Source organism: Mobula birostris, chromosome 12 (genome assembly GCF_030028105.1).
Source record: "Mobula birostris isolate sMobBir1 chromosome 12, sMobBir1.hap1, whole genome shotgun sequence".
NCBI classification, from domain to species: domain Eukaryota; kingdom Metazoa; phylum Chordata; class Chondrichthyes; order Myliobatiformes; family Myliobatidae; genus Mobula; species Mobula birostris.
In genome coordinates this window covers 32,027,527-32,047,129 of record NC_092381.1, presented here as the reverse complement: position 1 = coordinate 32,047,129, position 19,603 = coordinate 32,027,527, and the positions used below count along the sequence as shown (strand labels likewise).

The 19,603-nt window shown below is 40.0% G+C and overlaps 1 protein-coding gene across 4 annotated transcripts in view; it reads right to left on the bottom strand.

Moving 5' to 3' along the window:
* The window catches only part of ptprfa (protein tyrosine phosphatase receptor type Fa), a 358,686-nt gene extending 351,074 nt beyond the window's left edge, over positions 1-7,612 (bottom strand). For all 4 annotated transcript variants that reach the window (XM_072273546.1, XM_072273548.1, XM_072273547.1 and 1 more), the window contains exon 1: positions 7,278-7,612. The gene's annotated coding sequence lies outside the window, so the exon portion shown is untranslated. The remainder of the gene's footprint in view (positions 1-7,277) is intronic.
* Between the last annotated feature and the right edge of the window lie 11,991 nt (positions 7,613-19,603).

Here is a 19,603-nt window from a genome sequence, read left to right as displayed (position 1 = left end):
AACCTATAACCAAACAGGAATATTCTGGATGGCTTAGGTTATTTGGGAAATGTAGTGGCATGGTCATGGTGGAGTGGTTGATAGTTAAAGAAGAATAAAATAACGGACCAAAGCGCTATGTTTACTAGTTTGGAGGGAATCCTTCAACAAAGATCCAACAATGAGCACTAATCATTCAGTATCGTTCTACTACATTAGCAGATCTCGTGGTACACAGTCCAAGTAACTATTTTTCATTGTGTAATCTGGAAGAAATGGTTCCATGCTTTTCTTGATTGCTATATAGGAAATTGCAATATCTATCATCACATAAAGTTCCAATAGGTGTACTGAATAATTATCAGGAGTAAAAATCCAACCTGATGTTTTCTTTTCTCTAGCTTGGGATCAACTTCTGTAAATTGTTGTCGCTCAAGCAACATCAAATGAGTTCCACTAACAAAGAAATGAGAATCAGTTTTATCATCATCGACTTAAATATCATAAAATCTGCTTTTTCCAACAGTGCAGTATCATAAAATCATAAATTATAAATTTAATAGTGCACAAGAAATGGAATAGTGAAATAGTGATCATAGACATTCAGATGCCAGAGGGGAAGAAGCTGCTCCTAAAATGTTGAGTGTGGGTCTTCAGGCTCCTGTACCTCCTCCCTGATGGAGAAGAGGGCATGTCTGGAAAATCCAGAATGTAGCTGGGACAAATGCCAAGGAATCCATACTAATAATCTACTTATCCACCAAACAGCTTTCATGAATAACCTTTTGGACTTCCAAAGGAACAAACTGCTAACTTTCTTGCATTTATAAGATAGGACACTTGCTACGTTCCATGTCAGAAAACACAGTAGACCTAACTAACATATTTAACTGTAAGTCACACAAGTCAACATCTTAATTACTCAGTATTGCTAAATTAGCACCATAATTAAGCACAAATATTGTTTACAGATGAGGTGGAGATAAATATAGGAAGTATTAAACATTTCATTTACCACCCAGGAAGTAGACTCACTATGGGATCCACCTCCTAGATATAATACTGAGAGGTTAATCTCGATTGCAATTGGTGCCTTTTAATATGAGAAAGGAAATCTGACCAGTCAGGTGGACTGAAATTCCAAAACTAATCCAAGTATAAAAAAATCCTGACTAATATTTATACTTGAACATGCATTTTGTAATTCACTCAATACCTTGATATTTACAAAAATAGCTTTTGCGTTTCCTATGTGACAACAATACAAAGGCTGGCAATAAAATTTCACTGGCTTTTGACAACTTTAGCATATCCGAAAAATGTGGAAGTGCTATAAGAAATGCTCAATTTGCTCTATGAAATGCAATTCACTCTCATATTATTGGATTTCAACATTCCAAACTAGTTTTATACAACTGCCAATTATACGATTTCACTTTTTTAAAAATATAAAATTAGCTTCACTTTGAAAATGAACATTTTGATCAAGAAATTCACCCAAGCTACCTGGGTTATGCATACACAAAAGCCAAATTTTACTAAAATAAGTGAGGCTAACAGCTCCCACCATTATTTATGAATAAATTGCACAGCATCAGTAAGATCAACCATGCGAAATGTCAAAAGCTGCAAGTGGAGCAGTGCCCTTCTATTAGATTTTCAAAAGCCATCTTGTTTTCTGGCTCAAAAGACATTGAGCACAGTGGTGTGTCCTGTTGTAGTGAATGCAAACTAAGCTCACCACACAAGTTTCAGTCTGCATACCTCTTAAAAAAATAGTGTGATACATGTTAATTACTACTATACAAATCCTTCTGACATGGATAACTAACTACTTACTGCATGTGGGTAGCACATTCCATCAGCTTGTAATTGCTTTTCCAAAATCTTCAATAACATTTAATTTAAATTTATCTCCCTTTGTCCCTTTCTCATGCTCTCTTACTCTAACATTTGTTTCCCTCTCTATTTTTTCTCTGTATGTAATTCCTTGATGAATTCATTATTCTAATATTTTGCCTGCCTCAGTTCAGGGATTACAAAATTGCTGGCATGGGCACACAAATCCCAGAAACACTGTTGAAGGACACCATATTTACTTGATCTACAACTTACTAGGCGTCATGCAAAGTAAGCTAAGAAAAACAGGCCTGTTCATCTGCTAGTTCCTGCATATGGCCCAATAAATCCACAACATTCATATCATATTTTCAGTCTGTACTTTAACCCATCACCATCTTGAACTGCTGCCTATTCTCATTAGCAACAGACACTTTGACCCTACAACCCAAATATTGATCAGACTTCCATAAGCAAGAGTTAATTCAAAAGGCGTAATTAACATCCAGACTCTAATTGCTGTCCAGACACTCATTATTCAAGTGGTCTCTATGAAACTTCTGCAGGCTTTAAAAACTGATATTCACACTGACTCCATTAAAACACAGCTAAATAGGACATGAAACATGAAGAGCTTTAAGGGACATTTGAAAGTTCGGAACTTGTCCCTAAATCCCAGATAACCAGTTTTGGAATGACCCAATATTTGACCTGATTGAAAAAGATGCCTTTATTTAGAGGCTAACATTTTCCTAGTGAAAGAAAGATGTTACACTAATTGGCCTGCAATTTCTTGCTTTATCTCTATTTCTTTTGAATAAAGAAGTTACAGTTGCTATTTTCCAATCTAATCAAACCTTCCTTAAATCTGGAGCATTTGAAAAATTTAAACCAACATAAACTAGCTTATCAGCCACTTGTTTTGAGATCATAGAAATAAGTCCATTTGCTCCTTGATGCAAAGCACTTATTATTCATCAGTCTGTGCCTGACTATCTTCCAAGTTCATTCTGAGAAACAGAGAATGGAAAATAAATAATGTACAACAAACAGCAAACATCCTCAGTTCTTACAGATGAATAAAAGGATTATCATTACTTAAACAAAAGATGGTTTGGCTCAAAACCACTGCCCTGTAAGACTCTTGCAATGATGCCCAGAGGCTAGCTTGAAATGCATTCAACAACCATCTTCTTTTGCACAACGTACAACCCCAACCACTGGGGTGCTTTCCCCGATGCCATTTTATTCCAGTTGTACCAAGGTTTTTTGATGTCACAGTCAAATGTACCTTAAAATCATTTCTTTGCTCTACGTTTAGACCAATGCTACAATGAGACCTGGAACAGAGTAATCCTGGCAAAGCCAAGGCTTCCATCTTTTCATCAATAACTAAGGATGGACAGATTAGGAAGCTAAATTGCATTAGTCCTTTCCTGGACAGGACATATCTGAACATCTTCCATATAGCAGATGGTAGATCAGAGTACAATGGAAGTATATTCAAGATCAAACACTTTTCTGCATCCTTCTCTGCATCTCTCCAATAAAAGAATGAATTGTTCAAACTTGCATCCTGCCAATATTTTTCAATGGAAGTAAAACCTGGTTGCCACTTCCTAGGTTGGAATCATGCAAAAGGAATAGGAACCAAATGTGAACAAAGATTAAAAGTTTGCTGACAAGCACTTTTTGATTACTCTGTCCATCTCAAAGACAAAGTTCCCATACCTTAGACAACAAAGAGTAAAACAAGAGGTCAGGAAGGATGACAAGCTGCCCCAGAATTGAACAAGATACTGGATTACATTAAGTAATCTACGGTAACTTTCATCTAATAACAATGATTCAAACTAATCCATACAAAGAACCCACACATGAACAATGGAACAAACCTGCCTCCTGAAAGAAGTAGATCCAAAATATAGCAACTTTAAAAATAAAAGCTTATCAGCACCTTAAGAGGGTGGAAAACTTTACACTGAAGACCTTTTAGCAGCATGCTAATTAGTTTCTTTTTCCACAGATGCTGCTTGACTGAGTTCTTCAAGCATTTCTGATTCCAGCAACTGTAATCTTACTGGTTTCCAAGCTGTGACTGAGCTGGAATGCCAGCAGAGAAAGTACTGAAATGATTAAGTCAAAAGATTGCACTAGTAATGAAGGATACAGTGGTCTTGGCAGAAGATGAGCTGAAGTAGCAGCAGAGACAAAAGATGATTTATAAATGGAAGCAATCAATCAATGAGATAGGAGATAAAGAAGATACCAGGGTCACAAACTCAACCAGTGGTTAACTAACTTGAACTGAGGCCTAACAATTTTACTGAACTAGAGACCAAAGCCAAGAGAGATAGAAAAAAGGGAAGGATATGATTTCAAATTTCCCAGTATTATATTGACAATAAATATTAACGATACCCATAACACAAGGGAGAACTTAATCCTAGGCAACCTTTTGGCTGATACATTGTGCAACAAGTCCATAAAGATCACAAAACACAAATCAGATACACAGGAAAGCACCAAAATAAATAATAAAGGAATTGAGGTGTGTGGATAAAGACTCAATTGCAAGACAGCAGTTGGCTTTTCAGCTGATCAAGTCTAGAATAGTTTGCTGTAATCAAGTTTGAATCCAAAACTCACAGTATGCAATACCTGTATTAAAATGCACCACTACTGATGTTTACCTAGCTTCAAGAACACATGAGTAACACTGAGGAAATATTGAATGAACTAAAAAATTTGACTTCTGTGGAACTTAAGAGCTACCATCTGCAAAATTCAAATTGTTTTAGTTAGCAAGTACTAAACTTTTGTTAAGAAATTCACTAGTGACGTAGTATATTAAGATCATAGATCTTCGGGCTTTAACTAAGAAGCATCTCAGTCGGGTGGGGGAGAAAGGTGAAGGAAAGGGGAGTGGGAGGAAGAGCATGGCACCTACATCAGAACAAAAGAGACATAATCTCCTCCTCACAACACACTGGAGGAACTCAGCAGGTCAGGCAGCATCCATGGAAACGATCAGTCAATGTTTCGGGCCGGAACCCTTCGTCAGGACTGAAGAGGGAAGGGTCAGAGGCCCTATAAAGAAGGTGGGGGGAGGGTGGGAAAATCTCCTCCTCCTCCAGTAAACAATCCCACTCTCTTAGAATCACAATATCGAAGTGAGAACACAGTAATCTGTACGGCTAACTGTATGTCACCTTTCACCAGGTCATTTGGGGGGGAAGGGGGGAGAGGTAGACATTATCAACAGGACAGTTTAGTAAAGGATTAGAAAATTTGAAAAATAATATTCAAGAAAATGGAAATCCTGAGATATCATCCCTCTTTCAAGCAATTTTTATTGAAGAACTGATCAATTGCTGTACTTGGCAACCTTGATAGAAGTCAAACATAATTGCAATGAGTTGAGAACAAGATGGCTCCTACAGTAAAAAGTCCACTGCAGAAAATCAGCTTCAAAAATCAATACTTAATGCTCCAAAATGTTTAATTGGTAGATAAAAAGTAATTCAAGAAAATTTTCATACAGCTTTCAATACAATTATGGAGCCTTAACATATGACAGAAGTACGATGTTGATCCATCTATACGCAGCATATATTTGACAAGTATATAAATAAAGACAGTATGTCTGTATTTGAATAAGTACCAAAAATGAAATTTAACTGCAGAATGAGACTGGCTGCATATTCAGCAAATATTCTTATATACTAGTTGATCATTCTCATAAAGAGTTATGTCAGAATTCATAACCAAAGTAGAATCGTATTGCATAGTATAACCAGGCTGCTCAGTGTTGATGGACAGAACACAATGCTTTCGTGTTAACCATTCCCGATTACCTTAAACACTTGAATAAATGTGAACGACAGAACACACCAAAGACTTAAACGCATTAATTAATCGTTGACTTAATTACTTTCTTAGAAGTAACCGGAAGTCGTCTTAATCTAAAAACACAAATCATTTACCAAAACCAACGTGCATTCTCAAAACAAACCAACCCGTCTTTAGACACTCTTCGCGACTGTTTTTAAATAGGCGTAGTTTAACCTTTGGAAGACGGGATAAATCTTCGGTAAAGGCTCAAATCTCCGAATAAGGAGCGTCTCCAAACGATCAGATACATTGATTCAGGATTGCACAACCTCGCGGATCAAGTTCACTCGCTCTCTTAGGTCTCTACGGAGAAACCGACGCCACCATTTGAAACAGACTCGCAATTCAACGGGGAAAGAGAAAAAGAACAAGAACACCAAGCTCTGAACAAATCTAAACATGAAATCAGAATAGGGAAACCTCCGTTCGCATTTTATAAGGGAAAGGGGGAAAGATACGTTTAAATGCTCACTTAGCTTCAAAATCTTGAATCAATTCCAATTTTAATACAAAATTTAAAAACCCTCACCCCAAAAAGTCTTCACACTTCGTAAGGCGACACGTCTTTTAAATTGTATTTAAAGCCCAAGAAGCTCGCTTTTCAAATCTTTGCCTATGTTATTTAAAAATAACATGAGATTCTACAACCCTCATCATCCAGAGCTCCAAAGGAAGAATAGGTATTGCCAGTCGGTGAAAGAAAATTATACTCGCTGCAGTTTTTCTCGATTCCAAATGCTGTTAGTTTTATTTCAACATTCTTTTCAAATATATCTTTCGTCGAAGCCACTTAATTACTACAGAACGGAAAGCCAGCCAGGTCCTTTTGAATTTTTTTAAAAAAACATCAATGGCATACTTTTCATCCCGATAAACAATCCAGAGTCCCGAGAAACGGTGTTGTACTACTTTGGTGTCGGAAGCCAATGCTTCAACAATAAAAATCAAAAATGATCCGATCGCTCTTAGTCAACGCGATTACAAGAGCGAAAAAAATGCCAAAACGATGCATACCCACTTGCTTAACATGAGAATAGAGTTAAAGACAAAAAAAATTCAAAAGATCGTCTCCAGTTTCGATCTTCATTCTAATACAATCCAAATCAAGCCAGCAAAAAGACTCTCAGTCTCAACACACCCGCAGGTAAAATTCGTTATTTTGAAACAGTACCGATTGCTGGGACTCCCTTTGTTTTTCCAATTTAAGTTTACCAAATTTTCCATCGCCGTCTCGATTCTCTCGCTTTCAACAGGCGGCGGAGTTTTGGCAATTTCTTCATTGTTGAAAGAAAGAAAAATAAAACAAACCAAGGCCAAATCTACTGCACATCTAAAGTAAAATAAATCAGTTTCCCACAATAGACTGTTTATATTTTTGAAAAAAGGGATAAAAGCACACATTTCAACAGGCTGCAGCAATCGAGCCGAGGACAAAAACGAAAGCCCGGCTTCACCTGAGGGTTTGCGGATTCAACAACAAAAAAAATTCACGAAACTCAAGTCAAACTCCAGCATTTTTTTTTTAGAAATTGCCTTTCTTCGGGTTTCCGTGTTTGTGTACTCACCGCGCACGGCCGCCTCAAGTCTCCCCCAGCTCGGCTCATAATGTCCAGCTGCCCGGCTCACGATGCCCGTAACTCCGAGCCCGGGCACACGGGCACCGGCTCCCTCTCACCTCTCGAACCGCGCCCAAAAATTAAAACTCTCCTTGGCTCACAAGTTTATTTGCTTTATTTTCTACGTGTACGTATGTGTGTGTGTGTTTTCTCCCCTTCGTTCGCAAGCACACACAATCCGCGCGGACACAATCTCGCCAGCCGCGTCTCTTTTACTCCGGAGTGCTACTTAACACACTTTCCACGGACACCAAGCCAAACCGTCGCCTGCCGCTCGCCGACTCCCTCCGAGTACCTTCGGCAAACTTCGGCAATGCCCGCTCTATGGCGTCATCGGAACCGAACGCACTCGCAGGTTGACGATTGGGAGGGCGGGGGTGGGGTGGTACGAAGCAGCCGAGAGAGGTTTCCAGCCAAAGTACAGAAAGGGAATGTCGTGCACCGCCTTCTATCAACAATGCAGCTACTGTGACAGATCCCGCCAGCAAGACCTCGGGAACACGCGGAGACGGAAGATTCTGAAAGCGTAATTCGATGGAAGTGGAAGCCTCCCCTGTTGGATTTGTGCAAGCTTTAAATAGTCTATGAACCGATGAGTGCAGAAAGCACCCCAGACGTGGAAGCATTGTGAATTGTGCTGCAGTTTTAATCGGTGATTGCGGGATTATAAAACGTTTTTACGCAGTTCAGTTGTTTTCTTTTCAATACTTGTAATCTGAAAACATGTTACCACGAGTAAAAGGTTGCAAAGAATAAAATATGAAGTTAAACTGGAAAATCTAGCAAACAAGAATATGATTTTTTTTTCACTACATACACGATCGGGAAAAAAAACTAGAGTGGTTAAATTACAGGTGGTGTCTGCGGAAATTACTAAAACATTGTAATAAACTTTATGCCAATGTAGCCAGAGTAAAAACCCGGAGGATTAGAGGGAAAGTGACAGAGGCAAAGTGTGAAGTTTGATCAATGTTTTGGTGTCTGGAGGCCATCACCAATGGGTTCCATAGACTTCGGTAATCGTTCCCTTTGATACTTTTGACTCAAAGTTAGGGGCATGATATAGAAGTTTGCAGCTGATATAAAAAGCGACTTTGAGTTCAGCGGTGAGAAGGAAAGCTTTAGACTTCAGAAAAGTGGGTCTGGTCAGTTGGGCAGAAAAGTGGGAAATGGAATTTAATTCTTAGGAATGTGAGGTAGTTCCTGGGTATAGCTACAACTTCTGAAGGGAATATAAAGTGGACAGTGAACTGGAGTGCATGGCAGAAATCCTTAAATGTAGAAGGATAAGTCAATCCAGTAATTTGAAAGGGCGTTTGTTTATTGCCTGAGGCATAAAATATAGCAAAAAGATTGGGCTAAAACTGCACCCCACACTGTTTGGCCCACTGCACTGCAAAGTATTGTGGTCTCCAGAAAGATAAGATTATGCCAAAACTGGTGCAATGGAAGTAAGTGACGCTGCCAAGACTGGAAATCTTGGCTGTCAGAAAGGAAAGAATGCTGCAGGTGCACTCTGCGGAGCGCAGAAGCTGAGAAGTAAAGGAACTGAGGCAGGGTGAATAGGAAGGGACTTTTATTCTTAGCAGAGAAATCAACAACCATAATTGGAAGAAACCTGAGACAGGAGATGAGGATTTTTTTTCCATCCAGAGGATGGAGTAAAACTCAAGAGAAAACTTCTTTACAAATTTTAAAAGTACCCCAAGAGCAATGAATTGCAGGAGGATGGACCTATTGCTGGGAGACTGTGTAGATCTTTTAACTGGCACAAACATAAGACCATAACATATAGGAGCAGAAGTAGGCCATTCGGCCTATCGAGTCTGCTCTGCCATTCAATCATGGGTTGATCCAATTCTTCCAGTCATCCCCACTCCCCTGCCTTCACCCCATACCCTTTGATGCCCTGGCTAATCAAGAACCGATCTATCCCGGCCTTAAATACAGGCAATGACTTGGCCTCCACAGCCGCTCATGGCAACAAATTCCACAGATTTACCACCCTCTGACTAAAGTAATTTTTCTGCATCTCAGTTCTAAATGGACGTTCAATCCTGAAGTCATGCCCTCTTGTCCTAGAATCCCCTACCATGGAAAATAACTTTGCCACATTGAATCTGTTCAAGCCTTTTAACATTTGGAATGTTTCGATGAGATCCCGCCTCATTCTCCTGAACTCCAGGGAATACAGCCCAAGAGCTGCAAGACGTTCCTCATACGGTAACCCATCCATTCCTGGAATCGTTCTTGTGAATCTTCTCTGAACCCTCTCCAATGTCAGTATATTCTTTCTAAAATAAGGAGCCCAAAAATGCACACAATACTCCAGTGTGGTCTCATGAGTGCCTTATAAAGCCTTGACATCATATCCCTGCTCTTATATTCTATACCCCTAGAAATGAATGCCAACATTGCATTCACTTTCTTCACAACTGACTCAACCTGGAGGTTAACCTTTAGGGTATCCTGCACAAAGACTCCCAAGTCCCTTTGAACTTCTGCATTTTGAATTCACTCCCCATCTAAATAATAGTCTGCCCATTCATTTCTTCCACCTAAGTGCATGACCATACACTTTCCAACATTGTATTTCATTTGCCACTTCTTTGCTCATTCCCCTAAACTATCTAAGTCTCTCTGCATGCTATCTGTTTCCTTAACACTACCTGCTCCTCCACCTGTCTTTGTATCATCGGCAAATTTAGCCACAAATCCATTAATACCGTAGTCCATTGACATACATCTTAAAAAGCAGCGGTCCCTACACCAACCCCTGTGGAACTCCACTGGTAAGCAGCAGCCAGCCAGAATAAGATCCCTTTATTCCCACTCTCTGTTTTCTACTGACCAGCCAATGCTTCACCCATGCATGCTAGTAACTTCCCAGTAATACCATGGGCTCTTATCTTGCTAAACAGCCTCATGTGCGGCACCTTGTCAAAGGTCTTCTGAAAATCCAAGTACATCACATCTACTGCATCTCCTTGCTTGTAATTTCCTCAAAGAATTGCAGTACATTTGTCAGGCAGGATTTTCCTTTCAAGAAACCATGTTGGCTTTTGCCTATCTTTTCATGTTCCTCCAGGTCCTCTGTAATCTCATCCCTAACAACCAATTCCAACAACTCCCCAACCGCTGATGTCAGGCTACAGGTCTATAGTTTCCTTTCTGCTACCTCCCACCCGTCTTAAATAGCGGGGTAACATTTGCAATTTTCTAGTCATCCGATACAATGCCAGAATCTATCGATTCTTGAATGATCATCGTTAATGCCTCCGCAATCTCTCCAGCTACTTCGTTCAGAGCCTAAGGGCACATTCCATCAGGTCCAAGAGATGTATCCACCCTCAGAGCATTAAGCTTCCTGAGCACCTTCTCATTCATAATTTTCACTGCACATACTTCACTTCTCTGACACTCTTGAATGTCCGGTATACTGCAGACGTCTTCCACTGTGAAGACTGATGCAAAATACGCATTTAGTTCCTCTGCCATCTCTGCGTCTCTCATTACTATATCTCCAGCGTCATTTTATATTGGTCCTATATCTACCCCCAACTCTCTTTTACCCTTTATATAATTAAAAAAGCTTTTAGTATCTTCTTGGATATTGGGCACCATCTTTTCCTTCCTAATGACCTTCTTAGTTTCTTTCTGCAAGTTTTTAAAAGCTCCCCAATCCTCTATCTTCCCACTAGCTCTGGCTTCCTTGTATGCCTTCTCTTTTACTTTTACTTTGGCTCTGACTTCACTTGTCAGCCACAGTAATGTCCTTCTTCCCTTTGAAACTTTCTTCTTATTTAGAATATATCTGTCTTGCACTCTTCTCATTTTTTTGCAGAAACTCGAGTCATTGCTGCTCTGCTGTCCTTCCTGCAAATGTCCTTTTCCAGTCAACTTCGGCCAGTTCCCCTCTCATGCCATTGTAATTTCCTTTATTCCACTGAAATACTGACACATTGCATTTTATTTTTTTCCCTCTCAAATTTCAATGTGAACTCGAAAGGAGGAAGAGAAGATGGCGGCGCAACGCAGCTTGCAGTGGCCACTCCGGTGAATGGTATCTGTTATCTGTCAAGTAGAGTGCTGTGCACAATCCTGATTTGATGGAGATAGACGTGGGAGCACGGAGGAACATCTGGTGAAACTTCTGAAATGCCTGTTTCGCTGCCGCTGCTACTGTGTGATCCAGAATCTTCTCCGGAGGGGAAGGCCCTGAGTCCTCGGCTTTGCTTGTTGCTCAGCGGCCAGGGCGGAGTCGAAGCGCTCGGCAGAGATGGTGCTCAGTGCTCGGTGTCGGAGTCTCGAAGTTTTCGGATGGACTCAGAGTCGGCTGCGGTCGGGTGCTTCCAATGCATTGGCAAGTTTGCGGTGCTGGAGGTTCATGGCAGGAAGAGTTTCTCCCTTCTACCGTCTGCGTGAGATGATGGGGCTATCGGGACTTGAGACTTTTTTTTAACCGTGCCCATGGTCTGCTCTTTATCAAATTGCGGTATTGCTTTGCACTGTTGTAACTATATGTTATAATTATGTGGTTTTGTCAGTTTTAGTCTTGGTTTGTCCTGTGTTTCTGTGATATCTTTCTGGAGGAACGTTGTATCATTTTTAATGTATGCATTTCTAAATGACAATAAACAAGGACTGAGTGTCCTCATAATCTAATCATATTGTGATCACTGTTCCCCAAGTGTTCCTTAACCTTAAGCTCTCTTATCACCTCTGGATCATTGCACAACACCCAATCCAACACAGCCGATCCCCTAGTGGGCTCAACAACAAGCTGTCCTAAAAAGCCCCCTTAGACATTCTACAAATTCTCTCTCGAGGTCCAGTACTGACCTAGTTTTCCCAATCCACTTTCATGTTAAAATCCCCAACAATTATCATGACATTGCCTTTCTGACACGCCTTTTCTATCTCCTGCTGTAATTTGTAATCCACATCCCGGCTGCTGTTTGGAGGCCTGTATACAACTGCCATTAGGGTCCTTTTACCCTTCCCATTTCTTAATTCAAACAATAAAGACTCTACACCTTCCAATCCTGTCCTTTCTAATAATTTAATATTATTTCTTATACACAGAGCCACATCACCCCCTCTGCCTACTAAACTATCATTCCGATACAACGTATATCCTTGGATGTTCAACTCCCAATGGCACCCATCCTTTAGCCAAGTTTCAGAGATGGCCACAACATAATATTTGCCAATCTTAGCTAAGTTTCAAGATTGTCCATTTTATTCCTTATGCTGCATGCATTCAAACATAACATTTTCAATACAGTATTTGTTGCTTTCTGTTTTAACTGCAGCACTCCTCTATTGGCCTGTAACTCATGCCACTGGCTATGATTAAACCTCGCCTCCTGCCTATTCTTTCTATAATCACTGTTGCACGCTATCTTTGATTTATTTCTGTTTTCCCCTTCCTCAACCCTATCATTCCGGTTCCCATCCCCCTACCAAATTAGTTTAAACCCTCCCTAACAGCTCTATTAAATGTGCCCGCCAGGATATTGGACCCCTTTGGGTTCAGGGGTAACCTGTCCTTTTAGTACAGGTCATACCTCCCCCAGAAGCGCAGATGATCCAGGAATCTGAAGCCCTGCCCCCTACACCAGTCTCTCAGCCACACATTAATATGCCTGATCATGCTATTCTTGCATGATGGACCAAGTGTTCTTCTGTGCTAAATCTTTCACTGATTCTCTACTCTGCTCTTTCACCTTTCAGTTTCTTTCTGTCATTTCCAGTAATTTCTAGTCCATCCACTCTTTTTCAGACACAACATATAAAAAGGGAATGACAATAAACGATTCCCTACTTCAGAGTTCTTTCTATGCTGGTCATCTCACCACCCCACTGTCAGCCTTCAATGTGAAATATTGCCAATTTCTTCCTACTGATGCTGCCTGATCCACTAAGTTCGTCTAGCAGATATGTGTTGCACCTTCTTGGGTGTTCCTTTTTGTTCTCTTCGCCCATCTGCATCAAAAAACTGTTACCACTTCTGATGAAAGGTTGCCAGCCTTCTGGAGTATCACAAGTTTCTTTCACCACAGATGCTGCTGAGTATTTCCAACATTTTCTTTGAATATTTCATTATCTCTGAATCCATCCTGGTTAAATGGTCACCAGTATTATTGCATTAGTTCGTTGTATCCATTTGGACAAGGAGTCCATTGTATTTCTGTCACTTTCTGAGCTATTTTGTTCATAAATATGCCACTTAGCAACAAGATGTACACACAGTGGCCACTTTATTAGGTATCTCCTGTACCTAATAAAGTGGACACTGAGTATATGTTTGTGGTCTTCTGCACTGCAAGATTCAACGTGTTGAGCATTTAGAGATGCTCTTCGCTCTACCACTGTTGTAACTCATGGTTATTTGAGTTACTGTCACCTTCCTGTCAGCTTGAATCAGTCTGGCTATTCTTCTCTGACCTCTCTCATTAACAAGGCTTTTTCACCCACGGAACCTATGCTCACTGGATGATATTTCTGTTTTCCACATCATTCTCTGTAAACTCTAAAGACTGTTGTGCATAAAAATCTCAGGAGCCAGCAGTTTCTGAGATAGTAAAATGACCCCACCTTCCCTTTTCTGATGTTTAGCCTGAATAGCAAATTAATCTCTTGACAATGCCTGCAAGCTTTTATGCATTGAATTGCTATCACACGTTTGACTGATGAAGTAGTTGCGTATCTATTAAAGTGGCCACTGAGTGTATTTTTTATTGTTATACAATATTTTGAAACTCTCCACAGGTAAGAATAAGCTCAAACCAAACAAAAGAATAATCCAATAAGTAGATTTTGATGGGATCACAGAAGTAATGAGCGCTGCATCACTATCTGGTATGGAGGGGAGGGGCTCCTGCACAGGTTTGAAAGCAGCTGCAGAGGATTGTAAATTTAGTCAGCTCCATCTTGGGTACTAGCCTACAAAGTACCCAGGACACCTTCAAGGAGCAGTGTCTCAGAAAGGCAGCGTCCATTATTAAGGACCTCCAGCACCCAGGGCATGCCCTTTTCTCACTGTTACCATCAGGTAGGAGGTACAGAGGCTTGAAGGCACACACTCAGTGATTCAGGAACAATTTCTTCCCCTCTGCCATCCGATTCCTAAATGGACATTGAACCCTTGGACACTACCTCACTTTTTTATTATATAGTATTTCTGTTTTTTTGCACAATTTTTAATCTATTCAATATACATATATTGTCATTTATTTATTTATTTGTTTGTTTGTTTGTTTATTATTATTGTATTATTATTCTATGTTGTTTTTTCCTTCTAGATTATGTATTACATTGTACTGTTGCTGCTAAGTTAACGTCACGTGGCAGAGATAATAAACCTGATTCTGATTCTGATATCTAAGAGGAGGCATTTTTGGAGAAAATTGGACTGTGCAGCTGAAATAGCTTTCCGATCTGCCACTGAGAAAACAGCAGATGGAATGAAGGAATTGAGGAAGCGGCAAAGTTGGAACGGCAAGAGACTTGTGCGGGAAGATAAGGCCAAGAATACTTCTAGAGGTAAGGATTGATGAAGCATGGAAACATTTGACAATGAGAATAATTATTTTGAAATTATTGCATTGAAGATTAAATAGCTAGTAAATGTAAGCGAGTGCAGGGAATATTGAAAGTTAAACATTGTCTGTTTTGGTGCAGTTGTGAGATCTTGGGAGAAAATTTGCCAGTTGATTTGGAAGAGTGGGAGACAAAGCTAAGATACGATGTTGAAAACAAATAAATGATATCAAAAATGTGGAAACTGCGATAAACTGAAAGAGAACAGGCCTGTACCACTTCAAGATCAAGATTGTTTATTGTCATATTCAAGAGTAAAGGAGAACAAAGTAATTGTTACTCCAGATTTGATGCAGAATGAAAAACACCATAAGAATAAAGAACACAAAAGACACAATAATTATAAATATAAAAGCAACCCTATAAGGCTTGGTTGACTGAAATCCCTGACTGGAAGCTTTGAAGCACTGTCTAAAAAACTTAGATCTGATAATGGGGGAATCTGGCATCAGAATGAGAGTGGCACTGTCAAGGTCAGCAGAATTCAATTCTCACACAAGATGCTGATGGAATTATCTGATAGGTACTGATATCAAAGGTCAAGATTCCAATTTGCAAATAGCAAAATTTGAATTTTGCAAATATTTTCAAATGCACAGCAGGATTTAACTGTAGTGGATAATCCAGGTAGATGTCCAGAAAAGATCCATTGTATATTTACATTTTAATAACTAAAATATATTATAAAATGCACAAGATCATGGTATCCTCTTTCAAGGTGCATCAGCACGGAAATAAAAGGTCTTGATGTTGTAAATAGTAGAAAGGCTTTGGGGAGTCAGAAGAAAAGTGCTCCCTGCAAGGTACCCAGCCTCTGACTTTCTGTAGATGCTACAGTATTTTTGTGGCAAGTTTGCAATTTTGGTCAATGTTGATCCCCTGGATATTGATGACATATGGTAAGGATAGCTGCTTTGATCTCCAACAGGAGAGAATTGTGTGGCACTTTTGTAACCCAAATGTTACTTGCCACTTAACACCCCATGACTCAATATTGTTTGAGTTTTGCTGAATGCAGGAGTGGATTGCTTCATTGATTGAGAAATTGGGAATAGAATTAAACTTGTTCAATAAGTGAATCTCCACTTCTGACCTTATGAGGCCAAAAGCTCAGCAATGCCACTACTGACGATGGTTGCCACCAGGGATATAGGCCAGAGAAATTTCTGCCACTGAGATGCATGATTCCCAGCAACCACCAGCTTTCTCCTTTGTGTGAAATATGGCTCTAACCAATTTATTGCCTTTTACTAGAGCTCCTTGATGCTACAGTTAATCAAATATGACCTCGATATTAAAGACGACCAGCCTCAGTTCAGCTCTAGAAGGCGATTCTTTGATCTATATTTGGATGAAAACCATGCTGTGGCTCAAATCTCCGAATAAGGAGTATCTCCAAACAGAGCACTGGCGAGCAGGTGCACTGTTGATGACATCTTCTGTCACAACATTGATGATTGAGAGCAGACCAACTGAATAGTAATTAACTAGACTACAATTTGTTTTCCTTTGGCTGAACAAGTTAGACCTGGGCAATTTTCCATATTGTAGGAAGTGCAGGTAGTTGCCAAAACATCTCCAGTCAGGATATTGTCTGCCCCATAGTTATTTACTTTGCATTCTGACAACTGAGGAAAGTGCCTGTACCATCTGTAGACTAACTATGGTTGGAAAGCGATTCAACCAAGACAGAAAGATGGGAATACCAATGGAACAGAAGAGAAAGTGGAGAAGGCAGAATGGGTGTATGGGATTGGAAAATGGATTAGCAGAAATAAACAAAATCCTGCTGGAAGAATTAGTTGGTTGGCAGTGATTGGAATAGAGGTATCTCCAACAGTTAAGTACAGACTACGCTTGTAAGGAACTGTTTGTATAAAAAACAATGGATTGGAGTTTGGGCAATTCAGGTTGGTAAAGGGTCTCATCATGAAGGTTGGACAATTACTTCCATGAAGTCAGACCACAGACCATAAGACATAAGAGCAGAATCAGGCCAGTGTGCTCCACCATTTTATCATGGCTGATTTATTATCTCTCTCAACCTCATTCTCCGAGCTTCTTCCAGTAACCTTTGATGCCCTGACTAATCAAAAACCTATCAAACTCCGCTTTAAATATGTCCAATGACTTGGCAATGAATTCCACAGATTCACCACCCTCTGGCTAAAGAAATTCCTCTGTTCTAAAGGGATGTCTTTCTATTGTGAGGCTGTATCCTTTGGTCCTAGACTCCCCTGCTAAATGAAACACCCTCCGCACACCCACTCTATTTAGGCCTTTCAATATTTGATAGATTTCAATAAGACCCCCTCTCATTCTTCTAAACTCCAGCAAGTACACACCCTGGATCTTTTCCATGAACACTACCTGGACCCTCTCCAATGCCAGCACAACATTTCTCAGATAAGATGCCCAAAACGGCTTACAATACTAAGTTGGGAAGTTGCTACTGCAATGAGGAGAAGGAGAAATATCAAGGAGAAGTCATGAGGGAACTAACTAAATTAGTGGTGTTAGAAAAGTACACCAGTTGGATATACATAGAATAAAAATATTTTTAAATTGACAAAGGATTCTTCAATGGATTTTGAAATGGAATATTATTACCTACTGATAATTTTAATATATAATTGATGTTCTCTTTATGCAACATTTAGCAAAAAACATTAAAATGTAAAATATGTAGAAATTTAAAAACAGTCATCCTTTTTTGAACTTAGATCTGAGGCTTATTAGTATTCTAAACATGGATTTACAAAAAAAAGTTAGTCACTGAATTTTTTCAACAAATCTTAACCTGACTAAAGTTATTATTAATGATTGCACGTAGCTTTTGGAGCTGCAAAATGAAAATTAAATTATGTGTTTTACTCCAGATCAGATGTGAAGTTAATGAGCTTAATAAATGGGAAGATCTCAAGCTATCACCAGAGCAATGATAAATGTGAATACTATGTTTTGAAAGAGAGCACCCCTGTAATGGACATTGCAAGCGTATCTCTGAAGAGGAAAGAGAATGTGATGCCTGGAACTACAACAGCGAAAAGTACAGCGTAACTTTATCTGAGGCAGCAGGTTATTACTTCATATAATAGCAATCTGGGTAAGTGAAAGGCTGTGTGTATAACGGAGCTCAAACCTTTGAAAGAAGCAATGAATGAAATGTGCTACCAAGTCCATGAAAACCTGCAAGGACATTCCTTTTGAAAAGCAGGTCATTGCTGGCCTTCCAGGCATCCATGGAAGTCATCTGAGAGGTCAAATATTTTTTGATCATCTGTCTGACTGTTCTTTTACGCAAAACTTAGAATCACAGATTGATAGAGATAATACCGATATGCAATGGTAATGATCCATCAGAGAAATATGATTTTCTTGTAAGAACCATCTCCATGCTGGTTTTCAATAAGCCTAATTGCTTATATTGATGTGAAAAACGAAGGTGAATTGTTCCAAAGGTAACTGCCAAGCATGAAAATGCATAAATCTGTGGCAAATTTAGATATTCTGATATTCAGTTATAACAGATACTGTATTTTTCATTAGAGTTTCCACAACACATTTATTCATGCCACCCAACATTGCCCCTTTCAAATCAAGATTTATGAAGAGACTCAGAACAACATAGATCACTTCCCTTATCTTAAGAGCAACCTCTAAGAGAGGGTAGATATTGTGATAAAGTGTGTCCCTGCTGCTAATGCCCCAGAAAAGTCTTCAACAACCAACAAAAAAAGGAGTGTTTGAAAATCAGATCTTCAAATCCAGCACAAGTTTATGGTCTGTTGAGCAGGCGTGGTCTCTATCCCTCTTGCGTGCTACAATGATATGAACAATCTACAACTGAGACCCTTCAAAGTACTGAAAAAAGACCACCAACACTGAATCTGCACAATTCTTCAAACTGTTAGGATAGGCAAGCCAGTGTTAGTGTCCTCAGCCAGGCTAGCATTCACAGTGTTGAAGCTCTTTCATGCTCAACCAACTTTGATGGCTGTCCACTCATCCAAGTGTTTAAAAGTACTGGAAATACTCAACAGGTCAGGCCGCTTCTGTGGAGGAGAAATAAAGTTAATGTTTGAGGTTGAAGATACTTCTTTACAACTCAGAAGGAGGCAGAAGAAGCCTGTAAAGCTACAAGCAGGCTCGGAGAAGAAGGGATATATCTGATAAGGTAAAACTAGGGTGACCATGGGGATAAGCGGTAAACAAGGTGACAAAGGAGGAGGAGGAGAAGATGGCGGCGGGATGCAGTGTATGGCCTCTCCGGTGAATGATATCTGTAATCTGTCAAGTAGGGGACCGTGCACAATTCTGATTTGATGGAGACGAAAGTGAGAGTATGGAGGAACATGTGGAGAAACTTCTGAAATGCCCACTTTGCTGCCGCTGTTACTGTGTGGTCCGGAATCTCCGGAGGAGAAGGCCCCGAATTGTCGGCTTTGCTTGTTTCGGCGGCCGGGCAAGGTCGAAGGTGCTCGGCAGAGGATGGCTCTCAGGAGGCTGTATCGGAGGGGTTGGTTGGAGGTTCGAAGTTTTCGGACGGACGAACTCAGTGTTGGCTGTGGTTGGGTGCTTCCAATGCATCGGCAGTTGTCGGTGCCTGGAGGTTTATGGCAGGGAGTTTCTCCCTTTGCTGCCTGCTAATGGGGACTTGGGGACTTTGA